The sequence below is a fragment of the Notechis scutatus genome, chromosome 2 (genome assembly GCF_049901735.1).
Source record: "Notechis scutatus isolate UNSWTSFEM ecotype Mainland chromosome 2, rNotScu1.2, whole genome shotgun sequence".
NCBI classification, from domain to species: domain Eukaryota; kingdom Metazoa; phylum Chordata; class Lepidosauria; order Squamata; family Elapidae; genus Notechis; species Notechis scutatus.
In genome coordinates, this window is record NC_142010.1 from 50,237,640 (window position 1) to 50,252,594 (window position 14,955).

Sequence of the window (14,955 nt, forward strand, 5' to 3'; positions counted from 1 at the left end):
TTTAACAAAATATCATTAAGCAAGCCATGGGTTAGGTTGATGTATGAATCTCACCACTTCATACATTTGTTGAGGGTTCACTTTACTGTAGATCAGATAATAGGAAATAGTGATAGAAGAGCAGCAAGGTGAGATGGAAACGAGTGGTGGAAGTGGAAAGCCTGGACAGCAGCATGGTAGGAATTGGGAAGGTAAAGGGAGTAAGTAATGATGCAGATGAATCCATAGGAAGGCAAAGAGATGGGCCTGATTATCTTCCTGCTTCTACAGCACAGGTGTCAGACTCATGATGCTTGCCGTCACGTGATGTTTCATGACATTTTGTAATGTCATTGCCAGTCTGAAGTTCAGATGATGAAGGAGGAAATTGGGGACTGGGTAGCAACCCAATCTTATAAAATAAAGTTCAGTGCTATTAAAATAATGAATCCAATTCTTCAAGACCTGACTGAAATAATTGCCTATGGATCTTTGTTGTATGATGTACAGTACTGACAAATCTAAGTAATCACAGTATACATGCAGATATTTGCAACTTGCCAGTTTGCTTCCAGGTGCAATTCTGAGAACCCAACAAGACAAGATAGACAAAACTAAGAAACCAGTGCCATCATCATGATGTAATCATGACTATTTTTATTGTAGCAGTACAGTAGCAGATTAGTATTCTAAATGTACTCCCCCCCCTCACTTTTATCTTTATGGGAACTAGTCTGAAGTGTTTTCTCTATTGGTTTTGATTCCAGGTAACGGTTATGACCAATAAAGTCCTACATGGCATAGAGACAAGTTATTTGAGGGAACAGCTGTCTCCTCAGGTGTTTGCCCAGCCAATTCCTACTGACAGGATTGGTCTGCTCTATGTTTCTTTCACTGAACTTTTTATTTATTCCCCATTTATTAATACCTATTTCCTGTATCTATACTCACGTTTATTCTTATAAGTATTATCTTGTAAGTGATTGACAAATTAAATAAATAAAATAAAATAAACTATGCCACCTAGCAGAACCCAAGAAACATGCCTTCTCTACCATAGCACCTCCCCTAGACTGAGATTCCCATTGAGATCTGGATGACTCCCACTCTGTTGGCATTCTGAAAAGCCATAAAAATCTCCCAGGTCCTGGGCTAGGTAGGATTGATGATTCCCCCTTTGTTGAGTTAATTGTTGGTGAGATCTTTTGGGGTTTGCTGGGTCAACCATTTTGCTCTCCTTTTCTATGTTGATGTCTGGTTCTATTGTTTGTTTGCCTCTTATATGTTGTTAATGTTTTCTTGGTATATTGTGATCTGTCCACAGTTATGTGACATTGGGTGGCATCAAACTGAATAAATAAATAAAACAACTTCAACATTGGGCTCCAGAAGTAGTATCCATGGGTTGTTTGCTAACCAAAATATCATTATGTGATGTCGCTGCATAAGAAAGTCCATCAAACCATTTATTTTGGAATGAACAAAAAAATTGCATTTAGTTGCCACGCAGCATGAAAACAGAGCTCTAAGTGTGATTCCTGAGTGATCTTTGGTTTTGGGGAGGGAATGAATTCTTAGTGGGATTCCTTAAACTTGTTACTCCAGTACTAGAGTTTACATGCCTATAAAATCCCATTTATCATTATCATTTTTCTGAAGCTCCTGGACCTACTACTCCTTCATCTCATTTTCCTAAGCCTGCAGACAGTGAAAAGAGTACAAAGGAACAGCATCCTCTCCTCAGTTGCAAGGAGGAAGAGGAGCATTGACACAATCTGCACTAAGTCCCCATCCAAATCTCCAGCAGGCACTGAATGTGGCACCTATTTAAAGATACTATCTTTTTCCAGAATAAACTATATTATGCTATTAAAATATTATTGCCTCTGAAGCAGTGAAGGGAAAAAGAAATTCTGGAAAAATATAGGGCGGTCAGCTTCTATAATGAATATTCTACTTCATATATAAATGTTGCATCTTTCTTAGTCCCCTCATCTAGAGTGTCACATGAACACATGTCTTTTGGTGACCAAGCTTAAAAACCTGTCTGGGAATTCCAGATATGTTCTAGCTTCAGATCCTCCCTTCTGCCACGCCTGGTCAAGGAATTATTTGTTTTCAGAAAGTACATTCAAGAGAGGATTAGAAACCGAGGCAACCAACCACTAAAGATCAGCAAATATGCATACTGGAAAATTCCTTTCAGGTTGAATTGTGGGAAAGTGTTGTTACTCTCAAGACACTTTTCCATCCCAGATGCAACTTGCCTTCCATGCTTAAGAATTAAGCTGAACACTCAAGATACGAGGACCTTAGCAATGGATGAGCTCTTACTCTATTCACTTCTCCAAAATAAAAGGCTTTTTGCCTCTCTCCATACTTCTTCCATTAAACTGCATTTTCCTTTGAGTTGATTGCAAATAATTCCTTGGACACTCCCATGTCATTTTCTTGGCAACAACACAGACAATGTTTGCCAATGTCTTCTGGTTTTTCTTTTAAATTTTGCAATCTACTGTACAGTCTGTATAAGTCTAAATGCAAACCAGGTCCAGACAAGGTCAGCCAGGTAGTGCTATCTGTTGAGCTTGTTAGGGATATACACCCTAGCAGAACGTGCAACGGTAGTCAGTCAGGCAGGCAGATATGTGAGATAAACGTTGTTGTAGTTTACACTCAGTAAAACAGATACAATGTGCTAGTTAAATAGTTTATTCCAGTAAGATTGTTAGCATAGTCAAACAGTCCATATATCATACACTTAGTTCAGTCCTTCCGGGGATTAATCAGTTGCAAAGTCCAGTGTCGAAAAAGAGGTCAGTAAACTTACAAATAATCAGTCCAGTAATTTATCTCTTTTTGCAGTAGAGATATGAAGAAAATCAAACCTCTTTTCTTCGTTCAGTAATAGCAGGGAAAACAGGCAGTTATCACCATCAATCCATCATTGTCAGCAATCCAGTAAAAGCCAGCAAACAGTGAGCTCTCTTGCTTCCTCTTATGGTGATTTTACAACCGCACCCAAAATACATGTTTTACAGTTAAAGTGATACACACACTTAAATTCACTAACATAGTTTATATATATTATTTTACCCAAACTAAGTTAGGTAACCATGTTATTCCTAACAGAGCTACTCATCGTATACTTCTTTAAGATCTTTAATGATTGGGAGACTGTCCAGCTTGTCCCTTAAACAGTAAAAGAGGGAAACTATAGCTCTATTCCAAGAGCAAAAAAAAAATGTAGGCTGAGTTTTTACATAATTTATCTGCACAAATAGTTCATAGCAACCTATCTGGATATCCCAGGTCTCTAAATAAAAGTTATATTTCTAGTGCACTATTGCGATTGTGACATGATGCCATCTCAAGTGTTCACTTCATTTTTATATTTTGGATTTATTTCATATTTATCTTAACTTTCTTTTTGTTAAATAATTTGACAAATATGTATGGATTCCATGATACTTTTAAAAAAAAGTAAAGACAAATTGAAATTGCTTAATGATCTTGGAACAGAAAGAGACAGATAACGAATACCAGGTTGCTTTTTCTGTGATGTGAAGACAGTCAATTTATGGGTGCAATAAAGGAAATTGTTTTTGTTAAAAGGTGCCAATATCAGTAGAAAGGAAGTCTGCTTGGAAGAGCCAGAATGTAGAGCACCAGTTCAGCATATATTCAGTTACCTCATGTTATCAGATCCTTCTTGTCAGTAATAAAGGTCATGTTATACTGTAATTTAAAATCTTCTATGAAGTCCTCTGTATCTTTTCCAAAGGGTCTAGAGTAGTTAGACCCTGTAATCTTGTAGGCTTTGTGATTCTCTTCTCTATTCCTTTAGCATGGGGTCCAGGCAGCACTGTGATTGTGCATGCCAATAAAAGATACTGTTTTGCATCAGTCTCCAAACACTTGGTCCCTTATTTTTGTGGACATTTTCTCCATAAATATATACATAATCTCTTCTTTGCATTCTTTCTGAAGGTAAGCTTTTTTGCACTTGTATAACTTCAGAATTTGTAGACTAATATCCCACAATCTGATGTCTTCTGGATTATAACTCTCTGGCAGTTCGGAAAACATTATGTGTTCAAGGATGTTTCGATTGATTGATTGATTGATTGACTGATTATATGCCATCAGGTTGATGTCAACTTGTATCAACTACATACATATACTTTTCCAATTCCCAACCCTACCCTTCAGGTCTTCCAACAACGCATGCATTACCACTATAATTAAGTCCATCCACCTTGTTGTAGGTCAGAATCTTCCTCTCCTTCTTTCCTTTCGTCCTCCTTCCCCAATATTATAATTTATCGAGAGAGCTAGCTCTCTCAATAAATTAAAACAACATGATGTATCCAAATAACATGATGGGTCCAAAATATAATAATTTGAGCAAGAGAGAATTCTAGATTGATTGATTCATGTTAGGATTAATTTATTTTCTTGTCCATTGATGGCATGCTCAAAGTCTTTCCCAACATTAATATTGAAAAGCATCAATGCTGTTTCTATCCTGTTTCTTCAGAGTTCAAGTTTTGCTTCCAAAAATTCCCAGGGAAAATCTTGTCTATGTGAGTCTGATCTCTGTAGAGATAGACACATCCTGATATCTGAATATCTTTTACAAATGCTTCATTGCTACTCTATAAGATGCTGTGTTCTTCAGCATACTTCTTGATTGCTGGTCACTTTACTGTTGACAGTTGGTCCTGAAAGACACAAGCTTTCTACCACTTCAATATCTTTATTGGCAGTTCTAAGGCTGGTTTCTGTATCTGTTGGCATTCATTTGGCCTTCTTTGTATTTAACTTGAATCACATTTTTTTACTATGGTCCTTGACTTTCATTACAAGAAGTTCCAGACCATTTTCATTTTCAGCTATCAGAAACCTCAGCATAACGCAATCTGTATGTACATACCCAGGGAGCCTGGATTAGAAGAATATGAGTGTGGTTTTAATATTCTTCTGTTTCCTGGTTTTCAGTGGACGATTTTCACATTAATCATTAACAACATCTTTTATTCATTCTACAACTCCTCTGGTTCTTATGAAAAAGGTTCCAAATTTCAAAGTGATTCCTGATGCTTTCCTTGAGAATAATACATCAGTTTGATTTTGTGTACCCCATCTAGTAATGTCCATGTTTAGAGATATTGTTAAGATTGTTAGCAACAACAAAATCATTGGTTGGAAGATAATAAGTCATTCTGTTGCTTCATTTCTATTTCCTATCCCATACAGTCCAACTACATTTTTCTCCTTAATATTTCTGACTTGGAGTATTCTACTCTCCAAACACAAACAACACATTTTGCTTGCACGTTTTTTGATTCCAGATTTAGCTTGACCATAAAACTAGTCAGCCTCCTTTTTTTCACTGCATCAGTGATTGGAGCATGAACTTGGACAACTTTCAGATTAAAGGGTTGCCCACAAAGTCTAATTGATGTTACTCGGTCACTGACTGCATTGTGCATTGTCTTTGTTACATCCTTCCTGGCTGTGAAAGCAATCCCATCCCTTCTCTGTTTTTTGTGCTCTGAGTAGTAAACAGTGTGATATTCTGACTGAAGTGTCCGATCCCAGCCCATCTCAATTCTCAAAAAAGTGTCCGATCCTCAGCCCATCTAAGATGTCATCATGTAGTTCAGGAGTGTCAAACTCAAGGCCTAGGGCTGGGGTACTTAGATCTGGCCCATGGGGCTGCCCTGAAAGCAGCAAAGGACAGGCCCGCTGTGCCACTGCCAGCAAAAACTGACTGGCCCTCCCGAGCTCCATTTTCACTGGCAGAGGGTTGCAAGAAACTGTTGTGGCCAAAAACGGAGCTCAGGAGCCCATTTTCGTTGGCCACCACAGGAGTTCCCAACACGAGTGATGTCAAGCTGACCACACCCACCCTGGCCACATTCACCCTGGCTCCCGAGGTCAAACACAACCCTGATGCAGCCCTCAATTAAATTGAGTTTGACACCCCTGATGTAGTTGATTCATTTCATCTTTCACTGTGATGAGCTTTGAAGCTCATGGTCATGCTTCTTACGTTCCATGTTCCCCATGTAATCTTTCTTCTCAGGCTTGAATTTTCTTTTCCTTTGCATAGCAGTATCAGCAACTAGAGAACCCGAAGGCTGTATTCTAGCTGCGTCATAAACACCATTAGTAATTTGAAAGATCCTCAGTGCTTCCTCAGTAGCATATTGAATGCCATCTGACCTGAGGGCCACTTCATTTAATACTACATCGTCAATCATTTTATCTTATACATTAGGGTCTTGGGGCACAATAAAGTGGTTTACCGTTGCGTTCTTCTGCAGTATGAAATGATGCCTTTGCTCTTGTCGCAAAAGTGGTAGTCTGCCTGCAGCATCTTCCTGTATTGCTACAACCTGATATAAATGTCTGTTTGCTGTAATTGGCAGCTGGGATGACTTTCATGCCTTTGGTGACCCTACTGGAAGTATACATTCTTGTCATAAAACTAGGATGCATTTCTCTCATCTCTCCCAGGAACATCTGCACCACAGTAGGGCATCATCATCAAGGATGATGATTTTTTTTTCATCATCATCCTATCGTATATATTTTTTTAACATCATCTGTGTTAAAAAGGGATTTTAGCATATAATTCAAGACAGCAAACATACCTAGCATTCATTTTTCTGCTCTCCCAACAACAACACCCCTGGGAGGTGGATTGAAGTGACAGCAGTGACTGGCCCATAGGAACTCAGCTGACTTTCATGCCTAAAAGAGGCTAGAACTCACAGTCTCTCAGTTTCTAGGAGAATTTAATCCAAACTTCATCTGGAGAACAACAGATTGGAAAAAGAATGCTTCTTTTCTGCCATCAGTCCACTATTAAAGTCCCTCCAAGTCTTAGCATCTTGTATACTATGGGAAAAAATGTTGACTTTCTGTACCTAACTATATGTTGAATTGCAATAATGGCTTTTGACAGAGGCCCATATGGATTCTAAATGTGTTCCATCATGTTTCTTTAAAATCTACCCATTTGCCAGTTTTCAAGATGAGGCGAGAGTCTTTGATCCCTTTTCATTCATTTTCATTCTTTTTTCATTGATTTGAGGCCTCTCAGATCAATATAATCAGTTACGGTCCAGCTCTTCCATATACCCAAGACAGTTGGCATAAAAAGAAAGCCCCAAATGAAGGCAATATCCATTCCTGTTTGTTTCTGGCTGGAATATTAGGAGTGGGAAGGTGCTTTTTCAAATCTGTTTATGTGTTGAAACCCAAGTTCTTTGTTAGGTAAAAGCAGCTACCATTCTTGGAGATTCAGCTGAGTCTCTGTTCTGATCACTCAAAAAAAAATCAAGCTTCATAATAAGCAATGCTGAAAAATAGAAAATGATTGGGAGTTGAAAGGACATGATCTGAAATTTGAGTCACATGGTTATTTATGGTACAATAAAGCAAAGGTAAATGCAGATTTTAAAAACCATCTTGTTAGATGTGCCATATTGAGAATATGGAATAGATACATAAAGCTAGGTTGTGTTCCAAAATATCTTTGTGGTTCTTAGCACAAGAAGCATATTATAGAAGGGAAATGATAACTAAACTTAAATGGTTAACTTATGGTGACTTACTAGAATTTTCTCAGATAACGTAAAATGAAATCAAGAGAAGATTTGACATTAGAAGGGTATTCTTGATTTTCTACATACAATTGCTAGAAAGATTTAAAATAGATAAAAATTGTTTCATTTTAAAGATTGTAAGACTGATTTTGAAACAGAGCTGCACACTAACGATGAACAGTTTAATGGCAAAATAATACAAACTTTTGCTGTAATTTGAAACAAAAAAATTAACAGTGGAAAGACCTGGTACAATGGAGGAATGGATGGTGAAGATGATAGAACTTGCTGAGATGGTTAAATGTGTTTTGAGAAAAGACATTAACTTAGGTTTCAAGCTGATTGGGAAACCCCCTTTGAATTTTTTGTGTGAAAATAATGAATTTATGACATATGGTTTTGAATCAGGGGTCCCCAACCACCGGGCCGCGGACCGGTACTGGTCCGTGGATCACTTTGCACCGGGCCGCAAAGAAAATAAAAAATAAAATAAAAATGGCGGCTTTCTTCGCCTTCGGTGAATGCTGCTGGGATCAGGGATCAAGGACACAAATGAAAGAAGGGGAGGGAGGAAGCAACCAAAGCCTGTCCTGCTCTCCGGCTCAGTGGCTTCGGTTTCCTCCCGCCTCGTTCCTCTCTCAGTCGCTCTCTCGCTCCTCCACCAGCCCAGGAAGAAACTGCTTCAAAGAAGCCGGCAGGGTGGCTTTTCCTGTCGGCGCAGCTCCCCCGAAGCGCCCGTTCACCCCCACCCCACCGCCAATCAATCCAGGTTCAATCCAGTGCTCCGTTCTGCCTGCCTGCCTGCCTTCGTTTCTGGTTGTTTCGGAGCAGCTTCGGCTGAGAATAATAACTATTCGCCTCTTTTACTCAGCCGAAGCTGCTCCGAAACAACCAGAAACGAAGGCAGGCAGGCAGGCAGGCAGAACGGAGCCCTGGATTGAACGGCGGGCGGCGGGGTGGGGGTGAACGGGCGCTTCGGAGGAGCTGCGGTGACAGGAAAAGCCACCCTGCCAGCTTCTTTGAAGCAGTTTCTTCCTGGGCTGGTGGAGGAGCGAGAGAGCGACTGAGAGAGGAACAAGGCAGACACCTGAGGGATGAGGCTGAGGGAGGCAGGGCCGAGAGGCGGAGCTTCTCAGCCATCCTGAAGGGACTTGTCCTGAGCTGCGGAGACAGCCGTGGGCCGCCGCCGCCCAGCGCTCAGTTTTGAAGGCGCTCCTCAGCCTGGCGCAGTTCCTGAATCTGCAGCTGAAACCCTCCGTTTTAAATGTCCCAATAGAAGAGAATATCTGTCGCTCAGGGTTGCAATGAGGAGGCATTGGCGCTCCCTGAACTTGGTGGTTTGCTGGCAGATGTTTTATTACCTGACTAGGTAACAACATCAGATGTTACCTAGTCAGGTAATGAAACGTCTGCAAGCAAACCACCAAACTCGGACTCCTCCCCCGGTCCTTGAAAAAGTGTTTCTGCATGAAACTGGTCCCTGGTACAAAAAGGTTGGGGACCACTGGTTTTGATGACTAGAAAGAATAGTAAGAAATGAAAGTGAAAGTTTATGTTGTAACTGTAGAGCAAGAGGTTATTTTATATTTATAGCTACTTCTGTATATTTTTTCTTCCTTTTTTCTTTGGACCTTTGGCTTTATCCCCTTATTTATTTCTAAACATTAATTCCTGTTAGTTTTTAATTTTCTTTGTTTGAAACTCTAATGAAGTTATTATAAAAAGATTAAAAATTAACCTTTGTTTGTTTTAAATAAAATTTCCAAGTATTTTTTTTTTAATGAAATTGTTCTGAAGAATTAGAATTAGAACAACTCAAGGCTTGGACGTGCTTTATAATATAGTGTGTGCCCTGCATTGGATTCAAATTATTGGAGATCCTATTGTAAGCCAAGGAGTTTGTTGGATACAGAGGACCCCTCTGCTAAAAGTTGAGGTCCCTTTCTGAATAAAGCAGTTCTCTTTGCTCAGCAGTACGGTACTTTTATTTTTATTCTAGAAAGCTTTGTCTCGCACTGCCTTGTATGAATACTTTAAAAAAAGAGCCCTGCCCTTCTGCCTTCATTTTGGTTGCAACTAATTTAACTTAAGAGCATCAAGGTTCATTGAAGTGCATTATGCTATTTTCCCCCTTCCCCTTTTAAATGTCAGCACAAACTACTTATGCTTTTGTAAGCAGTATTGCAAAGAATGCTTTGTTTGAAAATTTCGCCAAAGGAAGATGGTGGGCAATTTTTCCTCCACATCCTCGTATTACCTCCCTGTTGGCACTCCCCAGATCACTATCATATACACCCATAGACAGAGAATAATGCAGAGTCAATCCTTCTCATAGGAATATTCATTAATACATTTTCTTTGCAATCAAGTATTCATTTCTGAACTTTTTTTAAAAAAAAAAACAAGCTGCATTTTCTAACATTTTTATCACTGTACTGGATCTTCCTTTTCCCCACTTTCGTCTATGAAGTTCTTTTTGATCCACACTTGTTTTTTTCAGTTCCAAGCTCTTGGAGATGGCTTCTGTTTCTGAACAACCATTCTTACTTCCTGCATATGTACCATCCTCCTTTGGTAATGAAGATTGTCCATTACATTTTGCCAGGCACTTTCTTGCAAGAATTGTACTAGCTGATGGACAGTACTTGGAATTCACCTTGAACATCTACTTTGTGAAGTTCATAGTTATAGTCTGATGAAAGTGGATTGTAGTATCCTTTATATATCTTAAGTATGAGATGTTTCCAAATCAGAGCCTGAAATGGATGTTTTAAGGTGGACAGCTCATATAAAATACATTCCAGAGACCAAATATCACTTCTATTGCTGTGTGGCATATTCTCCCAAATTTTTGGAGGCACATTCCTACAAATGAACAAGCGTATGCCATGGGGTACTTAAGAAGAACTGCAGATCCAAAGTCTTCCAGTTTTATTTTCCCATTTTGTGTGAGAAATACATTCTCTCATTTGATCTCTCTGTGCAATATACATTTCTTATCAATACAATTTGCACCCAAACACATTTGTGCCAATCATTGAAGTATTGTATTTTCAGGAAACAATTTCTCCTTCTGAAATTTAATATTTTCCTTAGAAATTCTGTTTGTATAGAATCAAAGATCAAAAAAGAGTACAGTCACCATGTGCTTTACTGCTTAACTATGTAATAGGAAACTTTACTTAAAGAACATAGAGTATATACTTTAGATCCAAACTTGTAAGCACTGCCATCTGCTAGCTGAATACTACTGCAGTTGTTGCACAAAAATACATTCTAATAATGTATTCCAACACTTTTGTAGGAGATCTCTGCCATCACAATATTCCATCACTCTATGCGAAAGTCCATCAGCTTCAAAAGAGACTGCATATATCACAATATTTTAGTCAATATGATAGATTCATTCCAGGTCTTTTCTATATTGAAAACAGACTTGGGACATTTTATCTCTTTCATTGCATATTTTTGGCTTGTGCTTTTATTCTGGACTAAGAGGACTCTCCCAAATGATCCTTCTCCAAGTACCATAAGTACATTGTAATTCTCCATGATAATCAAAATGCTTTAATTTTTGCAGGTGTCTTCAGAAAGCTGACAGGTTCAATATTTCCTTTCACAATTTCCTTCTTTTCCCCAATATTAGGAGTTTTAAAACTTTGTTTAATTTTTATTTGCCTTTTACTTAGGAAAATTGAGTGCAGTTTTCCTTCAGGAATAGTATTCCTTAGAGCTCAAGTTTTATTCTTTATCCTTTAGTTAATGGAAGTCAGAGAAGCATGTTCTAGTTTAAAAAAAATATCAAGAAGTGTTCCCACAATTCGTGGGAATCAATCTTAAAGGCAGCAGTTAGAGAACATCAGGAAAATGAAAATTTTGCTGTGAAAGTTTGTTGGAATTTCTCCCAAATAAAGTTTCCAAAATAAAATATAAATACATGCTTTAAAAAAAAACCCAAGACAACAAAAATCAATACAATAAGAGAGCCGCTAAGAATATTGCATGTTCTCAAGGGAGAGGACATAATATTTTCCCTGCACTTTTATTAGCGATAGCTGAAATGTGACAATGCAGCTACAACAAAAGTAGGCAGCTGTATCTCCTCAGCGTATTATTAAGTGTAGAACTCCCTCTCTCTATCGGTAAAAGCTGGCACAAGAAAACATTCTCAGATTTTGAATTAAGAGAGGTCAACCCATTCAGACCGACACTTTCATCTCAATAATCCTGCACCTGGTCATGCTAGGTAAAATCTCCTAGCAATTCCTGATGGCTGTAGGTGCTGTGCTGTTTTCTTGGCAACGGTGTGAAAGTATTTGTCAATCACTTACAAGATAAGGTATTAGAATAAATATAGTTTTGAATTCATGAGATGGATACTTATAAGAAAAAAAAAAGAAACAATAGGGCAGGGATAGTAGGCATGATTGGTGCACTTATGCATGCCACCCTACAGGCCTCTTAGGAAGGGGGTGAGGTCAATAGTAGACAGTCTAAGAAAGTTTTTGGGGTTTGGGGAAGAAACCACAGAGTCAGGTAGAGTATTCCAAACATTAACCACTCTGTTGCTGAAGTCATATTTTCTGTAATTAAGTTTGGTGCGGTTAACCTTGAGTTTGTATCTATTGTCTGCTCTTGTATAGTTATGATTGAAGCTGAAGTATTCATTTGCAGGTAGGACATTGCAATGTATGATTTTATATACTATATTTAGATCAGACTGAAGGCGGCGTAGTTCTAGGTTTTCTAGGTCTAGAGTTTCAAGTCTGGTGACATAAGGTATTTTGCAATGAGTAGAGGAGTGGAGAACTCTTCTTGTGAAATATTTCTGGACTTTCTCAATTGTGTTAATATCAGATACATGATATGGGTTCCAGACTGATGAGCTGTATTCAAGTATAGGTCTAGCAAATGTTTTGTATGCTTTAATTAGTAATGTGATATTACCAGAGAAGAAGCTATGTAGAATTAGATTAACAACTCTTAATGCCTTTTTGGCTATGTAGTTACAGTGGGTTCTAGCGCTTAGATCATTAGAGATGAGTACTCCAAGGTCCTTGACAGACTTTGGATCATCAACAAGGTCTTGACTATTCAGCCTGTATTTTATTTTCTGATTTTTTTTGCCAATATGTAACACAGAGCATTTATTTGTTGAGATTTGAAGTTGCCATTTGTTTGACCATTCTGATACATAGTCAAGGTCTTTTTGAAGATAGCATTATTGTCGGTGGTGTTGAATAGCTTTACATCATCAGCGAAGAGAACGCAGTTCCTCTTAATATGATCACAGAGGTCATTTATGTAGAGTATGAACAGAGTGGGTCCTAGAACACTGCCTTGGGGGACACCACTGTTGACAGGTACAGAATTTGATAGGACGTTCCCAATTTTGACCATTTGTTGTCTGTTTGACAGGAATGCTTCTATCCAATTATGCAGGTGTCCAGAGATACCGTAAGATTTTAGTTTTAGGAGTAGTTTGTCATGTACCACTGAATCAAAGGCTTTACAGAAGTCTATGTAGATTGCGTCTATTGCTTTGCCCTGATCAAGTTGTGTAGTCCATATGTTTTTGCAGTGTAAGAGTTGCAGATTACTGTAAGAGTTGTAAGAGTATCCAAAAGTTTTCTCATTTTCTTTCTTGATCTTCCCTCAAGAACTCAGCAGTTGTTCATGACAACTGTGATCACATCCTTCTGTAGAACTCAGGCAGCATGGGGTGAAATTAAGAACCACAACAAAAAGAAACATTTTCCTGGAGAAATCACAATTACAAATGCTAGGCAAAATATACCGCTCAGGGACACAACACTGTCTGTGCTTATGCCTAGGATATGTTTTCAGTATCAGCATAAATTCCTTCAATTCATTAATTGAATTGAGAGTAGCTTCAAATATTGGGGTGCTTGATTTAGACTGCACATATTTTGTGCAGTCATTCTTTATAAGTTCAATGTGTGTGTATGTTGTTTAATCTGTTGCATGAACGTATGGGTTATCATGCAATATCTCAGGGGCTGCCACAAAGAAGAGGGAGTCAAGCTATTCTCCAGTGCACCTTAGGGCATGACAAGAAGCAATAGATGGAAGCTAATCAAGGGGAGAAGCAACTCAGAACTAAGGAGAAATTTCTTGACAGTGAGAACAATCAACCAGTGGAACAACTTGCCTCCAGAAGTTGTAAATGCTCCAACATTGGAAGTTTTTAAGAAGAGATTGGACAACCATTTGTCTGAAATGATACAGGGTTTCCTGCCTAAGCAGGGGGTTGGACTAGAAGACCTCCAAGGTCTCTTCCAACTCTGTTATTCTATTTCTATTTCATGTTAGGGAAAGCATGCACAATATGTGCACCCGATGAGTGACTTCCTTGATTCTGTTTAGAGCAGGGGTCTCCAACCACGGCAACTTTAAACCTGGTGGACTTCAACTCCCAGAATTCCCCAGCCAGCTTTCCTAGCTGGGGAATTCTGGAAGTTGAAGTCCTCCAGGCTTAAGGTTGCCAAGGTTGGAGACCCCTGGTTTAGAGGGTTTTATCAACATTACAGGATGTTTAAAACAAGGAAGAAGCATTTCTAGGTCAAGTAGAGCATACCCAGGCTGCCTTTTAGTGTCGGTATTTCTAATTTCATTTATTCAGCATCAGCATCCTGATGAGCCTTTTTTTTTCTTCCTCCCATTAATCCCACTGTCAACTTCTTCTTTTTCTTGGATGTTCTGGCATTTTGGATGTGCAAAGAATCTTGTCACACAGTTCCAGAGCTCTGCACTATCTACTACAAGCTGCCCTTTTATTTTCAACAGCTCAGGGCTGATGGAATGGCTTCTCCTTTTCGCCTGCTGTGCTTATGTTCCTTGAAATGTGGAATTTTCTATTAGAGCCCTTAGTGGGCAGTCTGCGATATTGTTAATTACACCAGGAGAGTTTTGCGTTTTCCTCATGCTGGTTCATAAAACAAGAGGATTGTTCAAGAATTTGCAGTTCATACTGAAGGTAAGGAGAAGAGTCAAGAGAATATAGTGCGTTAGGAAAAGCTTCTGGACTTGATTTGACTGAATCCTGGCATAGGGTTTTCCACATACTAGGTGGATAAATTTTGTTCCCTCAAAGCAAGTTTGTTTAAATATTATTGGTGTTTAAGATTGGATAGAGCATTTGGTGCTTTAATCTGAGGCACACTTAAAGATAAAATTGCTTCTTATCAGGGAGGGATAGGACTGTCTCATTTCCCATGGAGTCCAAATAATGCAAGTTCCAGTAGATTTTTTTTTAAAAAAAAGAAATATTGCTAATACCAGCAAGATATACAAACAAAAAAGCTATGAATATATCTTGGGGGAAAATTGTTTCTTT

General features: G+C 38.7%; 1 pseudogene; it reads right to left on the bottom strand.

The window, feature by feature from the left end:
• Positions 1–9,987: 9,987 nt before the first annotated feature.
• Positions 9,988–11,150, bottom strand: LOC113417892 (serine/threonine-protein kinase Nek3 pseudogene; annotated as a pseudogene).
• Between the last annotated feature and the right edge of the window lie 3,805 nt (positions 11,151–14,955).